Raw genomic sequence first — 22,850 nt, forward strand, 5'->3', positions numbered from 1 at the left:
CAAAACTGCATGAAATCTACAAATATTGATATTAGAATCATGGTACTGGTATCAGTACTTAGTATGATTTATCGATATTTGTAAAGAAAATTGTGTATTTTCTGGACCGGCACAGGAACCACATTCTGATTTTTTTAGCATATATCCAACAAAAATGTCAACTCAGGAACGAAAAAAAAATCCCCGTGAACTGATTTCCCTTGGTAGCTCTTTGTGCCCAAGAATATCATCCAACCGTAATCATTGGAAGGTTTACGAGGTTTGGGGATTTCAGGCTGAAGCCGAGCCAAATTTCAGGATTTCTTTTTTTAAAAAATAATGTTAGTAAGTCCTATGTGTGTAAGCTTCAAGCCCCCCAAAACGTCCAGCGATTAAAAACAAACAAACAAACAACAACAACAAAAAAAAACAAAGAAAAAAGAAAAGAAAGAAAGAAAAAGCTAAGCCTTACTGAGTGAAGCGAATGAAGCGGATCCGCCATTGTTCGCAATTTATTTTCCGACAAGAAATTAATTCCAGCATCTACCTTTATAGGATATTTACCTAAAATTAGAAAGTAGGAGGTGTCAGTATTAATAATTTTCTCTCTAAGCTATATTTTGGACCGGTGGAAAGTAACCGCTGATTAAAGGCTGAAGCCGCCTACTCCCAGTTTTATTTTTTCTATGTAAACTTTGAGTATTTCTTGCGAAGATTATTCGCCAAAATACATCTCCAGGAGGAAAGTACAGAATAGAAGACTTTCGCAAGTATAAAAATTACATATGTTAATTAGTCTTGTTACATTGTATGTTCTAAATAAAAGAAAATTAAATCTTCGAATTTTACGTTCCACGCTTATAGGCTACTGTGTAGGGTACAGAAGAGGGCGACGATGACATGAACGAAGAGGAGTAGTGATGAGCAAATGCAAGACTAAGACCAAGACCCAGGTGGTCTTGGTCTTGCACACCGAGTCTTGGTCTTGGTCTTGCACTGGCACACTTGATCTTGGTCTTGGTCTTGGTCTTGCATCGGGATTCCTGGTTTTGGTCTTGGTGAAGACTCTTGTAAAAACTGCAAGACAAAGACTCTTGCGCTCATCACTAAAGAGGAGGAATGTAAAAATAATAGGAGGAAACGGGACAATCCGAGAAAACTCACGCACGCGGTGTTTGTCAACCACAAAACTCATTTTGCACAAGCTGGGATCGAACCAGAGACTCCACTCGCAAGAGATGATCCCTCTACTACTGACTCACCGCGATCTAAATAAAGTTTTGATATAATCAGTGAGAGATGGATTATTCTTTCTTGCCTTGTTAAATATTAGCCACTTCTTTGTCCAAATATGTCTATTTCTTTATTCTTTTTCTCAACAACACAACATTGATAGTACCTGCATTTAAAACCATTGCTTCAAAAGTAATGTTTGAAGGACACTTCATGTTGTGCTAACTTTAGAATATTTTCTGCAAGCCTATGTAATTGGTTGTTTTTTAAGTCAATAATTTATTGAAGTAAAGTAATATTTAGGACGTTCAGAGGACAATGAATCCAAGTTCATTTTCAATAAAGTTCAATTTTGCTCAGCAAATTAATTTTATTTAAAAACCTAATGTCTTCGCAGTCAAGAGTCCGAAGTAAATGTAACTAAAACCATATGAAAGGGCGTGGAATAGCTTCATATTGCAGCCGCTAGACAGAGGTGCCAGTGGGGCAGGAGGGCAGTCGCCCCACCCCCACTCTGAATTTTAGATTTTGGGACCAGTAAACCAGTTTTAGAAATATTTTGATAAGCGAAGTCCAACAGAAAACGGTTGGAGACAAATAAACATAATAAAAAGTGAAACAGGAAAATGACACGGGGCCACCCAAAACATCGCGTGGACAAAACCTCGCCGCCAAAACCTCGTGGGTCCTGAGATCAAGCCAACGTTCAAGAATTATCCAAACTTCAACACTCCCTTACGAGGAGTATTTTGCAACATACCTTCTTATGGTACAAGGAGAAGATTTGTACCAAAACGTAAAGGTTCTATGCTTAGTAGTTTTTTTTAGATCTGGAGAACGGCAAAATTCATTCAAGGCATTCCATTCCATTCCTCCTTAGGGCATGCATTTCGCAAAATATTGTCTTATCTGGAGCTAGTGCCCTTGTGGAGCAAGAAGATTTATACAAAATGTCAAGTTTCAAAACCTAATAAGTTTTGTAAATCTGGCGATAGAACATTCTACATTGAAGAAACCGTCCTGAAGAGGTTTTATTCTGACAACATTTCTTCCCAGGCGACACTACGTCTCGCTTAATTTAGACCAGGCGAGATTCTGTGTCGCTAGGGATGCGCTCGAGTCGAGACATGTCTCGAATCTCGACTCGACTCGACTCGAATTCGAGTCGAGATTCGAGTCGAGTCACACTTTGTAAAATTCGAGACGAGTCGAGACAAACGTATTTCTCGACTCGAATTTTCGAGTCGAGACACGAGTCGAGTCGAGACGGCTCTTAAAAATCTCGACTCGACTCGAATGTCTCGAAAATCTTTCTATAATTTTTAATATTATTTTGAAGAAAGTATTCACTCAGAAACAGCCTTGAAACCAATTCCAGCTTTCATTCCTTCAGAAAGGTACAGAACGCATAAAATTAATACTTAATCTTTAAAGATCAAGATTTAATTTTCAGCTCAATTCAGTTAATTAGAACTAATGGTTAATGTCATTGTATTTGGTTGTACTGCAAATATAATGATAATAATAATAATAATTGATTATCTAGTTTGTATAAAACTATTATCCGTAGTCTAAATCTAGTTTGTATAAAACTATTGCGATAAAGTGAAATTCATAAATTATCTGAATGAGCAGTTGGTAGTCTATAGTAATTTAGCATAGTTATAATTATTGTGTTTTCGTTCCCATGAACGCAATAGGGTTACGTAACTTCTGGATTATTCGCTTGCCCAACTATTCTGAGGCTTTAATATGTTGCAGCATATCACGAGCTACGGATAATATATAATGTAACATTTGTTGTAAATCACATATTATGATACGAGACTATTTTACATAGTATATCTTATCTAATATAAATAAAATAAAGAGTTTGTATGTGTGTTTGTCTGTCTGTCTGTGTGAGACCTGGGGACCAGACGAGTGGACCGAGAGTTCCCAAAATTTGGTCTGAGATCAATGGTGACACTTCCATCAGCGATGACTTGCAAATTCAGCTACTACTGTATGCAGGCCGGGTGTCAGCGGGTGAGAAATACCTAGACATGCAAAAATAGCCCATATTGATTGATACTAGTGTCAAATCCATAGTTTTCGCGGTCACTGAAATGAATGGTGATACTTCCACAGGTGTTGACTTCCAAATACAGCCCCCATGCGAAGAATGGGTATATTAAGCTAGTATTACAATAAATGGACTGCTTGGATGTCAAGAACTATTACAGATAAGAACCATTCACTTCTATGAATAGGTATTTTTTAAAAGGATTTTTGTAAATACTAAATTATAAAACAATGAACTACATACAGTAGTTATGGTTTTGGTTCCCAACATAAAAGAAATATGGATTGTTCATGAGATATTGAATTTCAACTTTCACTCCTGGAAAATTTCAATTTTGGGGTTAGGCCACTTGGCATCAAAGCAGTTCACTGTAAGATAAATACATTCCGCACATTAGTAACATAGTTGTTCAGGGGCCTTCGATTTCCATCCTCTCAAATGAAAGCTGAACGATTGCTTGATACATGCTAACTATATAGGAGAAATAGTGTATTAAGTTTTCGAGCTTTGGTGCGTATCCGTATTTACACTCTGATATAACTTTAAGTTCGCACTCAAATCGAGCTAATTGTTTAATGCATTTCGAAAGCTTTTGTTTTTATGCAGCTCATTAAGGAAAATCTACTTCATAATCGTAACATTTATGTACTAAGAAACTATGAACGTAAAGTGGACTCGACCTAGCCCCGTGGCCGCTCTGACTCAGTGACACAGCTCTCACCCTTGGCGTGTGAGGACTCTGATTCTGTGTGTGTGTGTGAACTCCGCGGTTAGTGTACGCGTCTTTGCCGTGGAAGACTCGGGTTCAATTCCCGGCACGAGCTCATGTAGTTCGGATTCCACGTTAATCAGTAGGTCTACATTTCATATATCCTCGCTGCTGAAAGAGACGGTAAAGTCAAAATCAACTCAACAATATATATGTGTGTGTGCTTATGTGAATTTCCTCGTGGCTGTATGGTTAACACATACGCCTTGATCGCGGGAGACTCTGGTTCGATTTACGGTGGAAGCTCATGAAGTTGTTACCGGCATCCCACTTTAAACTGTAGATCCATGCCTCATATAACCATAGATATAATATATATGCCTTTGATACACTTATTTTCCGACTTGGAAGCCATCGAAAATTTCCGGACACAGAGTCCCGTAGACCGAAAATGAGAAACATGGGTACAGAGTAAAACAGCCATAGAAATTTAAGCTTTTTAGGCTAACTTAATCCTTACATATAATGCAACTAGCTTGGCCAAGTTATAATGGAGGAAATGCTATTATTGCAACACTCTGAGAATAGAAAATGTTCGTCGGGTATTACTATCTCCCCCTCTCCTGCAGAATGAAAACCCTGACTAAAACTCAATATATATATATATATATATATATATATATATATATATATATATATATATATATATATATATATACTATTTTGTGTAATGTAACAAACAGTGGCGGATAGTATTCATGTTTCCTTGCAGAGGTCCTTACGAGGGTTCGCTTCCATCTTCCTCTCCCCAAGAACTAAAATAAATTAAAAAATTGCTATTACTTGTTAATCTTGTACAAAGGACGCAATTAAAGTCCCAGTGTAACACCCCTTCACATTTAGATTTTTCCCCTGGAAGAAAACCAGTTATTATTGTTTCTTGATTTCTCAGTCTCACCTACTTAAACATACGAATAGAATTACAGGATAGGACATGTTTAGATTGCTTGCACGTGACATCTAACTATATTTCTCATCAAATGTGTCACAGATGAAAATTTCCGTTTGTACTGCCTCTATTTTCTGGTACATATATTTCATTTATGTTATGTTGCTAAAATTCGTTAGGAAACAAGTACAGACTGCGCCTGTGTGCCTGACAAAACGTAAATGTACTGGATAATTATTTCTTCACTTTCTTCCAGAAAAAAAGTAACCCATCTCATGTCGGCTAACAAAAGGAGGTAGCGGACCAAAGATAGCCGTTGTTTACCTAAGGCCGTTACAGAGCAGGGGTTTCATTCAGTCAGAGGGAAAAGAAAAAATAATTTAAGGTTTCTACATTTGTTTTGAACTGCAATATACTTCTTCCTTTTATTTTAAGAACCATTTCCTTCTCATTTGTCTGCATCAGAAAAAATGCAAAAAAAATCACTAGAATGTGCCTATTTACCCAAAGTACGTACTAGATCACTAGTTTAATAGTAAAATCACTAAATCTAGTACGAAATCATAAATGTGGCATCCCTGGGTTGGAGCGAAAGTAATGGTTGGAGTAAAAACTAGTCCGTATTTCTACTGCGTTCTGTTGTTGAATTCACAGAAATGTTCAAAAATAAATTCAAGAAGTAAAACACGATCCTACAAAAGACTGTTTACTTGCTCACTGGTTTTCGTATTGTGAACTGAAACTCAAGTGCGCAGTCATGTTGAATACTTCTGTCCCTTTCTACTTTACAACTTGAGGTGGGATGAGGGTCAGGATAGATCTAGTGATATACCGCTAAAGGAAGTGCTTCAGTACAGAGTCGGAAGCGGTATGTATTGTTTATACTACTTACAACTTTACCCCCACATAAAATATAAATTCACCCTTTCTCCCTTCCCTTTTTCGAATACAATGAACCGACTCTTTTGCTGAAGAAAGATGCTAAAAGAAAATTGAAACATCTGTGTCTAAACTTTCTTTGAAGCGCAGTCTTTTGTATTTGTAAGGTTTTGCGAGTGTTTTCGAGATAGCTAAATCTTTTACCATGGACTCCTGCTGCGAACTGACCGTGAGTAAACACCCGATCTCGCTGTGCTCAATTTCTCTCGCACACGTGAAATGGGTTTGTTGTTTCTAAAACAAATAGGAAGTTACCTTGTGCTTTTGCATTTCTGCACGCACGCAGGTACCATTGTTGTTGTAATGATCAGAAGAAATATCAAAACCATCCGATATAAAATATGATACGAAACAGCTAACAGAGGGAGTCAAAGATAAAAGTAGGCCTATACCAAGTATTCCGCGTGGTACCATTACGAAGAATAAATATTTGATAAAGTCACGTAGATGCGCTTAAACCTATTCCATCTGTCCTTATAACTTTTCTGGTCTCATCAATTTCTCAGGAGAATACGTACAACATATGTCCAAATTCCATATATGCTCTTTCTAAACTAATGAGTAAACTCATTAAGAACACCAACTGATATCAATAAACAGGAAAGAAAACAATACTTTATACTTCTATCATTTGGTACACATCTCTATGAAGCACAGCTTGTTTCTTTTCGAAATAGCTCCTTCGTGTCACAGCTGTGGTTAGTTTTGTTTTGTGTTAGGATGAAAGAGAGAAATGCAACATTTGCTTGGCGGTGAAGTTATATATATTATTAAGATGAGCGGTGATAAGCGAGGTTTAACAAAGAGTGCCTTTCGGATGCACAATTTAACGGGTAGTTGCAGTCCGTGTTGAGAATCGAACCAAAGCTATGTAAGACATGTTATGACAAATCCAAAAGGTGTGTTGTATCGGTGCAATACCAGTTTTTCACGTTTTTCAAAATGTTCCAAAACCCAAAGAATAATCTTTAATTTCTGATATTTTAGTCGTCACAAATTACAATTTTATAATGTAGTCAATCTTTATAATTACTGGGCAGTTGGGCGTTTAAACTAATGATATCATAATAAAGTCAAAACCATAATTTTGAGTTGAATTGATTCTGAGTTTAACGTCCCGTTCAGCAGCGATTCTATGTGAGAGGTGGACCTACTGATTAACGTGGACTCCTACCGGGAATCAAGACCAGGTTTCCCACGCCAAAGGCAAGTACGTTAATCGTTAGCCACGAAGGAGCTCCACCATAATTTTAGTGGGCGTTAAGAAATATCTCGCCAGTGCTTTTACAATAAATAAAATTTTATAAGTATTAAAGAATAGTGGTAAGAGATTTTATAATAACTCTTTTATTTATGAGATATGAGTATTTTGAAAAAAAAAACTAAAGAATAGGTTGGCGGAACCACAAAAGACTTTCTTATAAATACACACGCACCTTACTCACCTTTTATAATTGCCATGCTTACGTTCTCCATAAAAAACAGAAATTCTCTTTTAGTGATACTTTACACAAGATCATGAAGTGGGTTCAAATTTAATTAAAGGCAAAATACAATACAATAATCCACAAATATTGCCTCAAGTGAGTTTAAAGATTTCTAAACACTAGTGCGAAACCGGGCTCTGCCGTTGCGATCGATTTACATGTCTTGAGACGAAAGTAAGAAGGGACTACTTACGCACACAGTAAGTAAAAACAATTAATATGTCTGTAACTTTCCCCCAAATGGGTGTATCTTAAAACTAACCTCACCATTATTTTTCTAATTAAATTCTAGCTCGAAATTATGTATCATATTACCCTATTCCCATTTTGAAAACTTGACCTTAATTTAAAATGGTGGATTTCAAGATGGCTGCCATCAAGGTCATATCTACCATACGACTTTCCCCCAGGACTTATATGTATCCACATGGTTTTTCTTCACTTTATTCATTAACGCTCCGTTTACAAAGGGTAGTAAGGGACTTCTGTAGTAATCTCTAATAACCACATCACAACTCTTAAAAGTTATTTAAAAAATAGAAAACATGCACCATGGCAAAAATTTGTCATCACAAGTAATGATGCATACATGCCTTCTATCAGCAAAAAAAGTTTCATTGAAATTGGAGCCGGACATTTGAGTGATGTCCCTTGTGGGATGTGATTGAATGTGACGTCAGAGCACATCGCCCACCTTCCCGGAATTTACGGGAATTAGGTGACTTGAGTGAGCACATGTGGTGCCAGCTCTCTCCAGCGACCTATCAAGGATCATTGCGTGTATGCCAAGACGTGTCGCCGTTTTTATCCATGCCAAAAGTCGACATACTGACAATTAGGTAGGTAGTCATGATGGTCTGGCTGATGTGTGCGTATATTTTAACTCGTACATTTTGTCTCGACTCGAATTTCGAGACGTCTCGACTCGAATTCGAGTCGAGTCGAGACAGAGACTGTCGAGTCGAGACACGAGTCGAGACAGAAACATATTTTCGAGTCGAGACACGAGTCGAGACAACATTTTCTCGAGACGAGTCGAGACAGGCTTAAATCTCGACTCGACTCGACTCGAATGCATCCCTATGTGTCGCGCGATCATTACAACCAGGTTTTGGTTAGGCGAGATTTTGGGTATGGCGATATTTTGGGACGCGAGGTTATGGCAAGGCGAGGTTTTGGCCCGGCGAGATTTTGGCCCGCGAGGTTTTGGGTGGCGAGGTTTTGGCCAGGCGAGGTTTTGGCCCCGCGAGGTTTTGGGCGGCGAGGTTTTGGCCAGGCAAAGTTTCGGCCCGGCGAGATTTTGGGCCGCGAGGTTGTCGCCGCGAGTTTCTGGCCGCGAGGTTTTGGCCAGGCGGGGTTTTGGCCCGGCGAGATTTTGTCCCGCGAGGTTTTGGGTGGCGAGGTTTTGGCCAGGCGAGGTTTTGGCCCGGCGAGGTTTTGGCCAGGCAAAGTTTCGGCCCGGCGAGATTTTGGGCCGCGAGTTTCTGGCCGCGAGGTTTTGGCCAGGCGGGGTTTTGGCCCGGCGAGATTTTGTCCCGCGAGGTTTTGGGCGGCGAGGTCTTGGCCAGGCGAGGTTTCGGCCCGGCTAAATTTTGGGCTGCGAGGTTTTGGGAGGCGAGGTTTTGGTCCGCGAGGTTCTGGCTGCGAGGTTTTGTACCCAAGCCGTTCCCTCTGTCTTTACGGTGTATCTGAATTGCCACAACCAGGTAGTATGGTTGGATATACACACCAACAATTGACCTTCGCCTTATCTCCACTCGCATTCAACTCACGGTGTGAGGTCCAATTGAACACAGACATCCACGAAAAGGGACAGAACTTTCTTGGTTACCTTTATAGTTATGCACAAAAGTATAGCGTTTGGTCCCGGACAGTAGTTCTTGATTTAGCATAATAAAAACTATCTTGAATATAATTTATGGATAATAATAATAATAATAATAATAATAATAAGAAGAAGAAGAAGAAGAAGAAGAAGAAGAAGAAGAAGAAGCTAAAATAGTGTTTTTAGTTTTCCAGAAGGAAACCAAAATTTTCCTTTCTTTCAGGCCTTGGCTTTGTACATTGTAGCTGCCCCCCTCAAAAACGACGGACCCCCCTACACAAACCTGCTGGCTACACCCCTGCCCATTTGATACGAGCTGCGATCGAACCAGATACCTCACGCACCAGAGATGAACCTTCTACTACTGAGCCATCACAATCTAAATAAAAATTTGATATAATCAGTGAAAGTTGGATTATCCTTCCTTGTCTAATATTAAAATCCTATTCCTTGTCCAAACATACCTATTTCTTTAGCGTCTTTTCTTTATTATTTTTCTCAACAATATAACATTGGTAGTACCCGCCCTTAAAACTTTGCTTTCGATCGATCCATTCTGCAACTGCTTTCCTCAGCTTATATGCGTAAATTCATGCACAATGCATGAACTGCATGACGCGCATAAACTCACATCGTTAGTTTACGCGCGTAAACATACGGTAGTGTATAGCTGAGCTTATGTTGCAGACCGACATTAAACAGGTGTTTGCTTCAGGAATAAAATATAAGAAATGTATTCCAAGTCCAGATTATAACGACCTGCAAGATTTTAACCGCTATGCAAACGAAAATGAAGGAAAAGTGCATTCTGTACTATCTGAAGTGTATTATATTTATCCACTCGACGAATGTTTGACATCAGACCTGTGATCTCATTGTCGAAACATCTTTGGGAATGGAAATCCCATTTTTTCATACTTATTATTAGTGGTGTTTGAGGCTGGCATTTGTTTTTGTTTTGCAAATTCCATGGCCATTTTCTTTTTCTAATAGATCATAGAGTAAGGAAACTTCTTGACCCTACAAGGTAAGAAATTTATATATAGCTACTAATGTGAAGCTTACGTTCATAGAAAAGTCGAGCGAAATATGTATTATTTTAATTGTAGGTTCTTTAAATCTCAACAAACAAGAGTAGCTCTTAATAGTGTTAAATACATGTAACATAATTTTTTCTTAGCTTATTAATTTATATTACGAAACATTTTATTTATTCTTAAAAAAAACAACAAAAAAACGACAGTTTTAGCAAGTTAATTTTACTGAATTCTTCTTGAGATCTTTAAATGTATTTTACGCGAAATTTAATTACTGCACTATGTAATTTTAATATTTATTTTTAAAAAACTGAAGCAATATTATATTTATATTTTAGAAAATTTGAAAGCAAGGGACACTTAAATAGACCAGAAGGAGAAATATACAGGGTGTCCAATATACAATGCAACCCGGAGTTTGGGATAGAACTTTTGAACCTGAAGTAATACACGAATAATGGTTATACCAAAGTGAAGCTTTGTTCATGCATATATTTTTAAACTAGGAAGCAACGATTGAAGTACACTTGAAACCAAACAGTGTTGCCAGATGTAACCAAAGGTGTAATTTTTTTTTTTTTTTTTTTTTGCAAAACATGTAAATTGACACATAACTTATATGTTTGGATGTTCTTCGTTAATTTTCAGTTTGTTTAGTTGGAGTAGCTTGGAAAGTATGGAGCAGAAAAAAGAATTTTTCATTTCCACCGATAACTAATCGGATGAGGCCTCTGTAAGTGGTAACTAGGGAAATCGTAGTTTTCATAAATTAACACTCTGAATTGGCAACTTTACTGATGTTTCAGTGCATCAAAAGGTGTGTTAAGGATCTAATTACATTATGCAATTCCTGAAAACAATGGAAAACAAACTTTGAAATTATAATGAAATTTGTTTTTACTTATATGCATCCGGCAACACTGCTATTCATTTCTATGGGGCTATTTAAAGCAAGAGGCATACAAGAACAAATCTCGAACTATTCAAGACCTGGAAACGAACATTCGCGGTGCCATTGAGAACATTAACACTTCTAATCTTCGTAAAGTTGTTGCCAACTTGGTGAAACGTGTGAACCAGTGTTTGAATCAAAACAGAGGACACTCCCAGCATCCGCTGTAGAGCTGGTAACTCATTTCTGATAGTAGCAGTGTCACCGGGTGCATGTAAGTAAACGTTTTATCATGATAATTTCAAAGTTTGTTTTTCATTGTTTTCAGGAATTGAATAACGTAGACAGATCCTTAACACACCTTTTGATGCATTGAAACATCAGCAGTTGCCAATTCAGTGTGTTATTTTATGAAAAATACGATTTCCCTAGTAACCCCTTACAGGGGCCTCATCCGATTAGTTATCGGTGGAAATGAAAAAAAAAAAATCTTTTTTCTGCTCCATACTTTTCAAGCTACTCCAACTAAACAAACTGAAAATTAACGACAGAACATCCATACGTATAAGTTATGATTCAATTAACATATTTTGCAAAACAATTGATTTACACCTTGGGTTACATGTAGCAACACTGTGTGGTTCCTAGTGTACTTCAATCTATGCTTCCTAGTTTAAAAGTATATACATGAACAAGGCTTCATTTTGGTATAACCATTATTCGTGTATCACTTCAGGTTCAAAAGTTCTACTATCCCAAACTCCGCGTTGCATTGTATATTGGATACCCTGTATATACATACATACATACATACATGCATACATACATACATCCACACTTCCTTCCTTTAAAGTCTTTTTATTTTATTTTTTATTTATTTATTTATTTTTTTTTCGAAATCTACTCTGAAACGATAGCATTCAGTTTGCCACTACTCGATTTTGGTGTTGTTTGTCACAATATTTTCATACGGATTTATCAGATCATATTACAGTGAAGTTTAGCACATACCTAACGAAACAGCTAAGGGTTACCAGGCATTTATATTCATATTGATTTAATGTGATTAAGTGGTATGTATTCTCGTCTTCCGGACAAATGAGGTATCGTATACTAATTGAAAAAAAAAAACGCAAAACATACTAAATTTTACGATAGCTTCGTCAATTGACATAATTGTTTAAATAGTAAGGTAGTTAGGGATCTCTTGCCTGTCAGATGTCAATTAACAGATTAATAATTTCCTTCTATAACAAGCAAGACTTTATTTTACATGAATTAAAGACCAAAATATAAATTCAGATTATGCTCTTTCGCAGGAGACCAATTCGACAAGCTTGGAGCCTTATATAAATGACAGCGTTTTGGTACTAATGAAAAATACAACTTACGGTATAAATGTTAATTTTCGACCCATGTTGTGTAGATGCTGGTCGATTACTCGACGAGATGCTGCTTGGTTGCTCAGATGATCCTTGGTCCTCTCCCTTACCTTTTTATATTGTATAAATTTCGTCAGTCAGACCCTGAGGTTCTCCATAACAGCCTTGTTTGTTCACTTAATTACTTTTTACGCTACGTGACTGCCGGAGAACCTCATTAGTCCACGATAAGTGTGACTGTTTATTCAAAAATTCTTTTGTAACCTAATTTAAGTACACATACATTTTTTACATATAATTACTAGAAAACAATGCTAGTTATTTCACTAAACTTTTTTGATATATTCCTTTTTGCAATATGTTGAGCTAACTTTTTTTTTTCAACTCATGTCATAGTTTCAATACAGTCCCCCACTGATGAGGAACTGTTGCTGAACATCACCGTAGTGTGTGTCACTTCTTCTTTTTTTTTTCAACTACAGTTGTGTAATGAAACTATGACATGAGTTGAGGGGAAAAAAAAGGAGTGACACACACTACGGTGATGTTCAGGAACAGTTCCTCATCAGTGGGGGACTGTAATGGAACTATGACATGAGTTGAGAAAAAAAAAAGCTCAACATATTGCAAAAAGGAATATATCAAAAAAGTTGTGAAATAACTAGCATTGTTTTCTAGTAATTATATGTAAAAAATGTATGTGTACTTAAATTAGGTTACAAAAGAATTTTGGATAAACAGTCACACTTATCGTGGACTAATGAGGTTCTCCGGCAGTCACGCAGCGTAAAAGGTAATTAAGTGAACAAACAAGGCTGTTATGGAGAACCTCAGGGTCTGACTGACGAAATTTATACAATATAAAAAGGTAAGGGAGAGGACCAAGGATCATCTGAGCAACCAAGCAGCATCTCGTCGAGTAATCGACCAGCATCTACACAACATGGGTCGAAAATTAACATTTATACCGTAAGTTGTATTTTTCATTTGTACCATCTCGCTGTCATTTATATAAGGCTCCAAGCTTGTCGGATTGGTCTCCTGCGAAAGAGCATAATCTGAATTTATATTTTGGTCTTTAATTCATGTAAAATAAAGTCTTGCTTGTTATAGAAGGAAATTATTAATCTGTTAATTGACATCTGACAGGCAAGAGATTCCAAACTACCTCAATATTTTAACATAATTGTATTTCCTGTTTTAACGCAGTTCGTAAAATTACCTCATTTTATATAATGTAGCTACTATTTTTTCCGTTATGTTATGCGATTTAAAAACTGGCATTTATATACTTAAAGAAATGTAAAGATGAATCGAAAACTAAAACCACATTATGCTTATCATTATCATTATCATTATGCTTATCATATATAACTTCTTGACTCAAAGTGATATTATGATGTAAGTTTCATATTCACAAACATCTTGCTTGACCTTTCATTAACTTGTAATTTTCTTTGATAGGTGTTGTTTTAACAAATTACAGGCTATAATCAACGCACAATTTCAAAAATTCAGTTTTAATACTCTTAAATTTGACTTAAATTAAGAAATGTTCATATTTACTGTATTGTAACAGGACAATATGCCTTCAAACAGCAAACACATAATTAAAAGTAGAGGCTGCTCCGGAGGGAAGTCACCGTTAAAAAATTAGTTTTCTTTCTTCAAGTGAGAGAGAAAAGATAACCTAATGGACTTACAAGACGTGGGACTCGATTAGAAACACTATTTTACGGGCCCCAGGTTTCCAACTAACTTGCATATATATATATATATATGAAGGGCTTGGAGTAATATAACTTTAAGCCACATTTATACGTATTGTGCAACGAAATTTATCACTGCACTACAATACAAATTAATGAAGGCAAGAACACCATTTACGATATTTACTGCCATCTAATCTCAATTTTTGCAAATTTGTCAACAGCAACGGGTAGATTTTGTTTTTACAAATGCGGCTTAGCACTATATTGCCCCAAGCCAATTATTTATTTATCTATCTATCTATCTATCTATCTATCTATCTATCTATCTATCTATCTATCTATCTATCTATCTATATATATATATAGGGTGCAAATTACCGGGAGAGATGAGGGGGAATTTCCCCCTCAATCACATTTTCTTCCCCCCCAAAGAAGTCAGCTGAAGTATATCCACCGGGGATGCTCGCTTCCCCCCCAAACTATGCTCAGTATAACTCCAAATTTCTTCGGAATGATCGATGCAAACTATTCAGTTTTGGTCATTTCTACTTAAACCTGATTGTCCACTATTTTCAACGTTGTTTAGTTGAACTATATTATTATGACTATGGTTGTTACTTGCAACTGTACCTTCGTACCCTTCAGTTCGTCATCGTTCGTGAATTTGAATGTACTAATTGCGTATAACAAAGCCACATATGGATTTATAAATGTTCTTAGCGGTTGGTCAAGAAGAAGTAAACAAATAGCTTCTTCCACCATACTTGGCGAAGTTCGGACATGCCATATTCATCCTCTACATTTGTATCGATTATCATCTTATTTTAATTTTTGTTATAACATGTTATTTCATTTTCCAGTGTACTCTTTGTTAGTACATGCTCTTCATTCCCTAGTAGTTTGTGTGTATGCAACTCAAAAGTTGCAATTAATTTGTGATAGCAATTTGTGATAGCATAGCAATTACTGCCTTTACAGCTTACGGAAATGAACTTTTGAAACTGTACTAAAAATCTGAGTACATCATTCGTCGTTATAGGTATTCTCTCGTAAGTATATGTTAACGTACACGCTGGGGATTCGCTCCTAGTGAGCAGACATGTTAGTGAAGGTGATTTTTAGGTGAATAAGCGCATAATTGAAGATTTGTTTCAGCATTTGTTAATACGACTGGTTCTCCGTGTCATTGTCCGTATCTGTATCATAGGTGTCCAAACTCGCGAGCCCGACGCTCGTGAGCTCGCCACTCACGCTCAACCGGGCTCGGGCTCAATAATTGAGCGCGAGCCCGAGTGAGCGCGAGCCCACTTGAGATTAGTGAGCGCGAGCCCCAGTGAGCGCGAACCCAATCGAGAGAAGTAAGTGCGAGCCCGAGTGAGCGCGAGCCCAGTTGAGGGAAGTGATCGCGAGCGCGAGTGAGCGCGAGCCCAATTAAGAGAAATGAGCGCGAGTGCGAATGAGCGCGAGCCCAGTTGGGAGAAGTGATCGCGAGCCCGAGTGAGCGCGAGCCCAGTTGGGAGAAGTGATCGCGAGCTCAAGTGAGCGCGAGCCCAGTTAGGAGAAGTGAGCGCGAGCCCGAGTGAGTGCGAGCCCAGTCCAGAGAGATGAGCGCGAGCCCGAGTGAGTGCGAGCCCAGTTAGGAGAAGTGAGCGCGAGCGCGAGTGAGCGCGAGCCCAGTCCAGAGAGATGAGCGCGAGCCCGAGTGAGTGCGAGCTCAGTTGAGAGAAGTGAGCGCGAGCGCGAGCGAGCCCAATGGAAAATGGCCATCTATGGTTGGTATACACTGCAAAAATAAAAATTCAGATATTTGAAAAATAAAAAATACTAGCATAATCTTCACAAAATTCTAAGACTTTTTTAAAGAATAACATTTTTCCGAAAACTCAAAAATAAAGCGTCAAAAAATTCCCGAAAATTTTGAATTTTTTTAAAAAAATTCGCTGTAACTTCACCGAATATTAACCGATTTTCAAGATTCAAACGACATTCGACAGAGAAATAAATTTGCCATCTTTTGAATGTATTGTGGGTTGCATACCTCTAAGGATACTATTCCGAATTTGTTATATCTCCGTTGTTTATTAACCGATTTTCAAAATTCAAACGACAATCAATAGACAAATAAATTTCCCATCTATCGAATGTCTTATAAATTGCATAACTCTAAGAATATAATTACAAAAAACAAATAAATCTCTTATTTATGTATGGATATTTAAAATTCGAATGACATTCAAAAGTACTGCTTCTCCTTATGCATTGTGTATGTTTAAAGATCTCAGTTTTATGGCTTTATCACCATAAAACACTTAGAACATACTTAAAATTACAAGTTCGGATACTGATAATGGAATCTTCTGTTAACTCGTTCTCTATAGGAAACAATGACTTCTTAAACTCTGTCCACTGATCGTAATTCAAGCTGAATAGACAGCCGTTAATATCAAAAACCACTTGAACTTCAGTTTGCACATTTTTCACAATTACATTGAAATTATTAGTAAGAATGAACTTTTTCTGAGGATCCATTTCTAAACACTCCATTTTTTACTTGTGACGAAATATTTTAGTTCATTTTCGTTCATTTTTGGATTTACATACAGAACTCAACAGTTGGATAATTACCTTTTAGACCAGTGTATTTGATTTTTGCTCCATCTTTAACGATCTCATCAATCATTTTATCTGTTATGTGTTTTGTAAATCTAGGTGGAAGAAAAACCTTGAACTTCTCACACTCGACCGAAATGCTCTTTCCATACTTAGTTTTAATCTTTTCCATTTTCACAATCTCATATTCTGTATTTAATTCTAATTCTCTTAATCCAATAACCTGTTTTGGTTCAAGACTTCCAAGCTTGTTTAAAAAATCAACGTGTTTTGCCATCGTATTTATTATATAGAAAATCAACACTCTTCAATTTTTATCTTCATCAAAAAATATTTAATCATTTTTTATCAATTTCGTTTGATGGAAAAACTTCCATAAAACAATCGTTAATGAAAACGGTTTGAGGATGCAAGGGTATCTTTACGATACCCTTAAAGTAAGTCGAGGTTAAGGACAGTGAAAATTACTATCTAAAACTCTTCTATTACTTTCTCATTCTTGGGATCATATGTAAAGTTCTTTCGCCCAATTAAAATCGCATAACATATAGTATCAGCAGCCACAGCTTCTGAAAAGTCTACAACAATCTTTATGTTTGTTCTCTCATTTGTCGATACATTCTTCCTCTTACTACAATTAATCACATACATTGGCCTGTTATCTATAAACTCTTTAGGGTCATAGTACATTTCGGTGTTGCCACATGTTATTCTCTTAAATGCAGTATAATCTTCGTACATCTTAAAGTAATCCTTGTTAGCAATATCTAAGTTTCTTGATTCTTTTGGAAATACCTCATTCCTCCCATTCTTAAGATAGATATTCTTTACCTTACAATGATCAAACTTACTTGCATCTGCTGTTTGTTTACCACTTCTATCAGTTTGGAACATTACAACTACGAAATCAGGCATATCAAATTGTCTAGAATTAAATTGAGTAGTAACATCAAACTCTAAGAAAGAACCTACAACATTCTTTTGAACACATTGATAAGTATGGAATGAAAACATGATTTTGGGTTCTTTAAGAATATTCAACTTTAACTTGTTTTCGTAATTAGATTCGTATTCAACAATGGGCATTCTTATCTCCATACTTTTTATTGTTATTTTTCCATCATGAGGAGCTGCTCCTGATCCAGCCCATTTGTACAAGACATCGTTATTGTTATTAGCTTTTGTAAATGTTATTCTCAATCCACCTTTCCACATAACCTCTTTATAATCACTTAAGAAGCCTGGAATTAATCTTAATGGATACAAAACACTAAAGTCCTTTCTTAGACCAAGTTTATCATCTGTTTCAAATCCTGCTTGTTTTAGATATTCAACTTCTGGCTTGGAAATCTTTAATGTTCCGACAGCTGTAGATGTTATTCCTGGTAGCTCAATCTTATCTATAACAACTCCATGCTTTCTAACCTCAATTTGAGAAAAGAAGAATGGGAAGAAGTTATCTACAAGTTTTATAGTATCGTTTGCGCCAAATGTTCCTCCAACTGATGCACCAACAACTTCAAAAGTCATATGACAATCTGCTTTGTGTGGATGTACGAACCCATCACCCACGTTGAAATCGAACTCAATATCTTTGTTAGCTTCATTCAAATTATTAAATGTTCTTGCGTTAGCTTTAAAACTCTGTAACTCATAACTCTCAACACTATCCATTTATTATAAAGAAAATCTTGAAACAACGCTTTGATGGGATATACCCATAAAAGACTCATACATAATAACAATCAAAAACTTATAATCCCCATCCCAACTTAACCTTAGCATTCATAGCAGTACCAACCCCAAAAGCAGCTAATCGTTCACCAATTGGTGCATCACTACTAAATGCTCTTTTCCATGCTTTAGTTTCTAGTTCCTTATCTGCAATATGTCTTGACTCTGTATCTTTATTGTCTTTGTAGTATATATCGTGTTCTTTACAAGCCTCATCTAATGGGTTAATACCTTCATCACCTCTCTCTAACCTTTCTTGAAGCTTAGTCCCAGGCCCGCAAAATCTAAAACCTGGAATATGTAATTCAAATGGGAGCTTATTAATCAAATCATTTACTAATCCTTTCCCAAGCTTCTCATCATTCCAGAATCGTAATGGTAATGTATTTAAGATCTTAATCAAATAACCTATACCTTTTGGATCATTAGGAATAAACTGTGAAAGCTTATTATTAATCATACTCACTATACCTACTTTCTCATTGTAAACGTTATGATTACCAGCCCTTTCTTCTCCATCTATAACTATTAATCTATCTATAAGCTTTCTCACATCATCCATCCATATATATTCTTTAGACATCTCTGTATATTGTTTAATTCCTTCACCAGTCCTTTTAGGTGTCGTGTTCTTTTTAGGAGTTGGGGGTAAAGTTGGTTTAATATTATTATCCAAGATAGGCTTGATAATATTAATGTACTTTGAACCTCTACTAGATGCTACCTTTTTATCTCGATTATATTTTTGGAAGGCAGCATCTGAGTCTATTATTATTTCCTTGTACTGTTCAAAATCATCATCGTCATAATCTTCGATGGTTTTATTAGTATTCGTCGTTAACAATTCCCATAGACCTTCTGTTCCTTTATAAGTTTTACCATTAATTATCAAATCATCGCCATTCACTTTAACTTCCAAATTTCCTATCTTGTTTATTATTTTTCCATCTTCTTCTACAGTTCTTATTCCAAACACAGTATCATTTCTTTTACTATAATATTTCGTTGCAATCTTACCAAATGACTGTGCTGTTGTTAAAGGTTCTACTCCTTCCATTTTGTCTTTAATTTGTTTTCTCATTTGTTTTATTTCTCCCGTTATAGGCGTATCACTACTACTTGGAGAACTATCATAAGTTATCTTTTTAGGTGTTTCTAGTAGACTGGGATCTATTGAAGCCGTCTTATGTGCAACTGGAACAAGTTCAGTTATTAGGTTTTTATTTTGTTCTGCTACTTCTTTGATCTCACTTCCCAAGTTTTGAATAGCATCAATTACAGGTTGCTCTTGTGTCTTAAATTTATCGTATATACCTGCTCTTTCTTTCTTCCAAGATTTGAAGCCCTTTATCAAGAACTCCTTCAACTTAATATTCTTATCAATTTCTTTCTCATCCATTTATTGTATAGCAAACGAACAAGCGTCAATAAGCGTCAAAGAACGTCAATAAACGTGAAAAAACGTCAATAAACGTCAAACGTTAAAACGAAAAACGTGAAAAACGTCAAACATTAAAACGAAAAACGTGAAAAACGTCAAACGTTAAAACGAAAAACGTGAAAAACGTCAAACGTTTAAGAAGTGTTTTATTTTGTTCGAGTTGGAAGTATGTGTACGCTGAAAATGAAGCAACAAAAGAGACATTAGAAACGTTTTGAAATATGTCGATATTTAAACTTGATAATCAAGAGTTATTAACACTATTAGATGTAGAAGGCAATGTATGGTTCAAAGGCAAAGACGTTGCCACAATTTTAGAGTATTCACGACCAAGAGATGCTATTCAAGATCATGTAGACGAAGAAGATAAGAAAAAAATTCAGAAGTTAAGGGCGGCAATTCACCGCCCTTATCAAAAACACATCCAGATACAATCTTCATCAATGAGTCTGGGCTTTACTCTCTGGTTCTACGGTCAAAACTACCCAAAGCTAAAGAGTTTAACAGATGGTTGAGTTGAGTTGATTTTGAGTTTAACGTCCCGTTCAGCAGCGAGGCTATAGGAGACGTGGACCTACTGATTAATGTGGAATCCGAACCACATGAGCTCAGTTTAAGAGATGGATAACAACCGAAGTACTACCATCAATCAGACGAACAGGCCAATACAAACTAGATCAGCGAAACAACATTCTCCAGCTAGTGTCAAGTTTCAAGAATATGTTAGCAATCCAATCAGATACGATCAACACATTAAGCCACAACTTGTTTAAACGCGAAAGCCTACTCCAAGCCGTAGAGCCCAAGATAGTACCCAACACACACAATGAGCTCAAGTTACACAAGTTTGTTTTAATCAAGAAGAACTACAAAGATGGAGATGATTCAGACGACGAGACAAACCAACGCAACGTTGAGTTTGAATACTACGCCATTAGAGTCCAAGAACAAAACTTACAATCAAGACTCGACTTAGCGCGCAAACGTTACCCACAAATGGAAATCATAATGCAAGTAACAGACCCCAACTCAATCAATCTATTCAATAGGGTTAAAGAGCGCTTACAAGACAAGATAAAAACAAAACAGATGCACTTATCACTTGGTTCAACATTGAGCGAGTCGGACCTAATGATGGAGATACTTAAAGTTCACAAGGACAAGCTTAATCAAGTTGAAGACAGTGCCCAAGACAGCGATAAAGAATAACTCACATACACCAATTAGCTTTATGAACATGTTCATCAAGCCTATTAATGAATACGAAGAACGATAGACTCTTATTCAAACGTTCAAGAAGTGTTTTATCTTGTTCCTATACTTACCATTGTTTACCTTCCTTGTCATATCAATTACTATGAAACCATAATTTTCTTGCCAACATTTTGAACATATCTCTTTAAATTTATCATAAGACATATCTCCTCCAACAAACTCATTATACACATGTTTAAGATTAGTATCATCCTGTCTGAATATGCATAGGAAGTTGACGTTATCTCTTATAAGCTGTTTAGGTACTTTTGAATATGTTTGTGCAAGATAGAAACAGTCTAAATGTCTATGCCTACCTCTTGTAAAGTAATTTCTAACAGTATCTTGATTCTCCAAAATGTAATCGTCAAACACAACAACAGAGTATTTTTCACATTCATCAATAGGCACAATAGAATCATTACCGCTTAAGAACGTTGCTATCTGCTTCTTAAACTTTAGTTCTGCTTTCTCAAATCGATCTTTTAACTGCTCATACTTTGGCTGATTCATGCTTTTAGAATATATGTAGAAGTAATTATTGTTTAACCAACCTGGCTGTAATAAGAAGTTAGAAAGCAAAAACGTTTCACCACACCCCGACGAACCTACGATAAGACAACGAATATCATCTGGTATAAGTTCTCCATTTCTTTTCTTAACCGTTGTTTCTTTTATCATCTCTTGTACATCCCAATTAATAGTTTTCTTACTCATTTATTATAGAGAAAATCGTTCTTTACAGACGTCGGGAAAATCGATGGCTGTTGTGTAGATGTTAAAACACTTCGGTTGTTATCCATCTCTTAAACTCTTTGGCTTTGGGCTTCTTTGATGATAACACTAAGGAATACAGACCAAATTCGTTGATGAAGATTGTATGAGGCTGTGAATTGACAGGTAGCGTTTCCTGTACAACCCCCTTTATATGTGACAGTTGTGTTTTATCATCTTCGTCTACATGATCTTGGATGGCGTTTCTGGGCTCTCCTCCATCAATTGAACCAAGCATAGTCCTGAACGCCACAATAGAGAAAATCATCTCTTTTATGATCTTATATCTTTAAGTTGTTCTCTGATCTTAAGCAACGTATCTTTTATATATTCGCTATCCATTTCACCATTCAATGTTATTATCATCTCTAACTGTTCTTTAAATGAGTTAATACAAGTGACAATGGTTTTATACTCGTCTTTTCTTTTGCTTATGTTTAACTTCGAAGACAAACCTGTTATTATAGCACTTCCAGCTGCAAGAGACGTTGTTAATATTGAGTAAATTGTTACAGGTATAAAAATATTAATAAACCCAGTTGTTGCAGAAAGAATAACCGACAACGTGATCAAAGTGTAGTATGCATATTTAACAATTCGTAGTTTTCTCTTTTTCTTCTCTAAACTGTAACTTTCGAATGACATCTTCTATTAACTTGATTACTTTCTCTCTTGGAATATCTCTAGGTAAATCAAACTCATTGATTTATTATATAATAAATGGCTAAGGTATTTAAGCTAACGAGTGATACTTCGGTTTTAAAGAAGAATCTCCATTACGAATTAGACAACAGGAACAACTATTTAAGTATAGGACTAGTTGGGTTT

At 36.4% G+C, this 22,850-nt stretch overlaps 1 long non-coding RNA gene across 1 annotated transcript in view; it reads left to right on the forward strand.

Moving 5' to 3' along the window:
* Positions 1-13,401: 13,401 nt before the first annotated feature.
* The window catches only part of LOC145670563 (uncharacterized), a 51,314-nt gene continuing 41,865 nt past the window's right edge, over positions 13,402-22,850 (forward strand). Inside the window, exon 1 of the long non-coding RNA XR_014128335.1 lies at positions 13,402-13,466. This is a non-coding gene — a long non-coding RNA (uncharacterized LOC145670563). The remainder of the gene's footprint in view (positions 13,467-22,850) is intronic.

Source organism: Thermobia domestica, chromosome 14 (genome assembly GCF_964235325.1).
Source record: "Thermobia domestica chromosome 14, izTheDome1.hap1.1, whole genome shotgun sequence".
NCBI lineage: Eukaryota > Metazoa > Arthropoda > Insecta > Zygentoma > Lepismatidae > Thermobia > Thermobia domestica.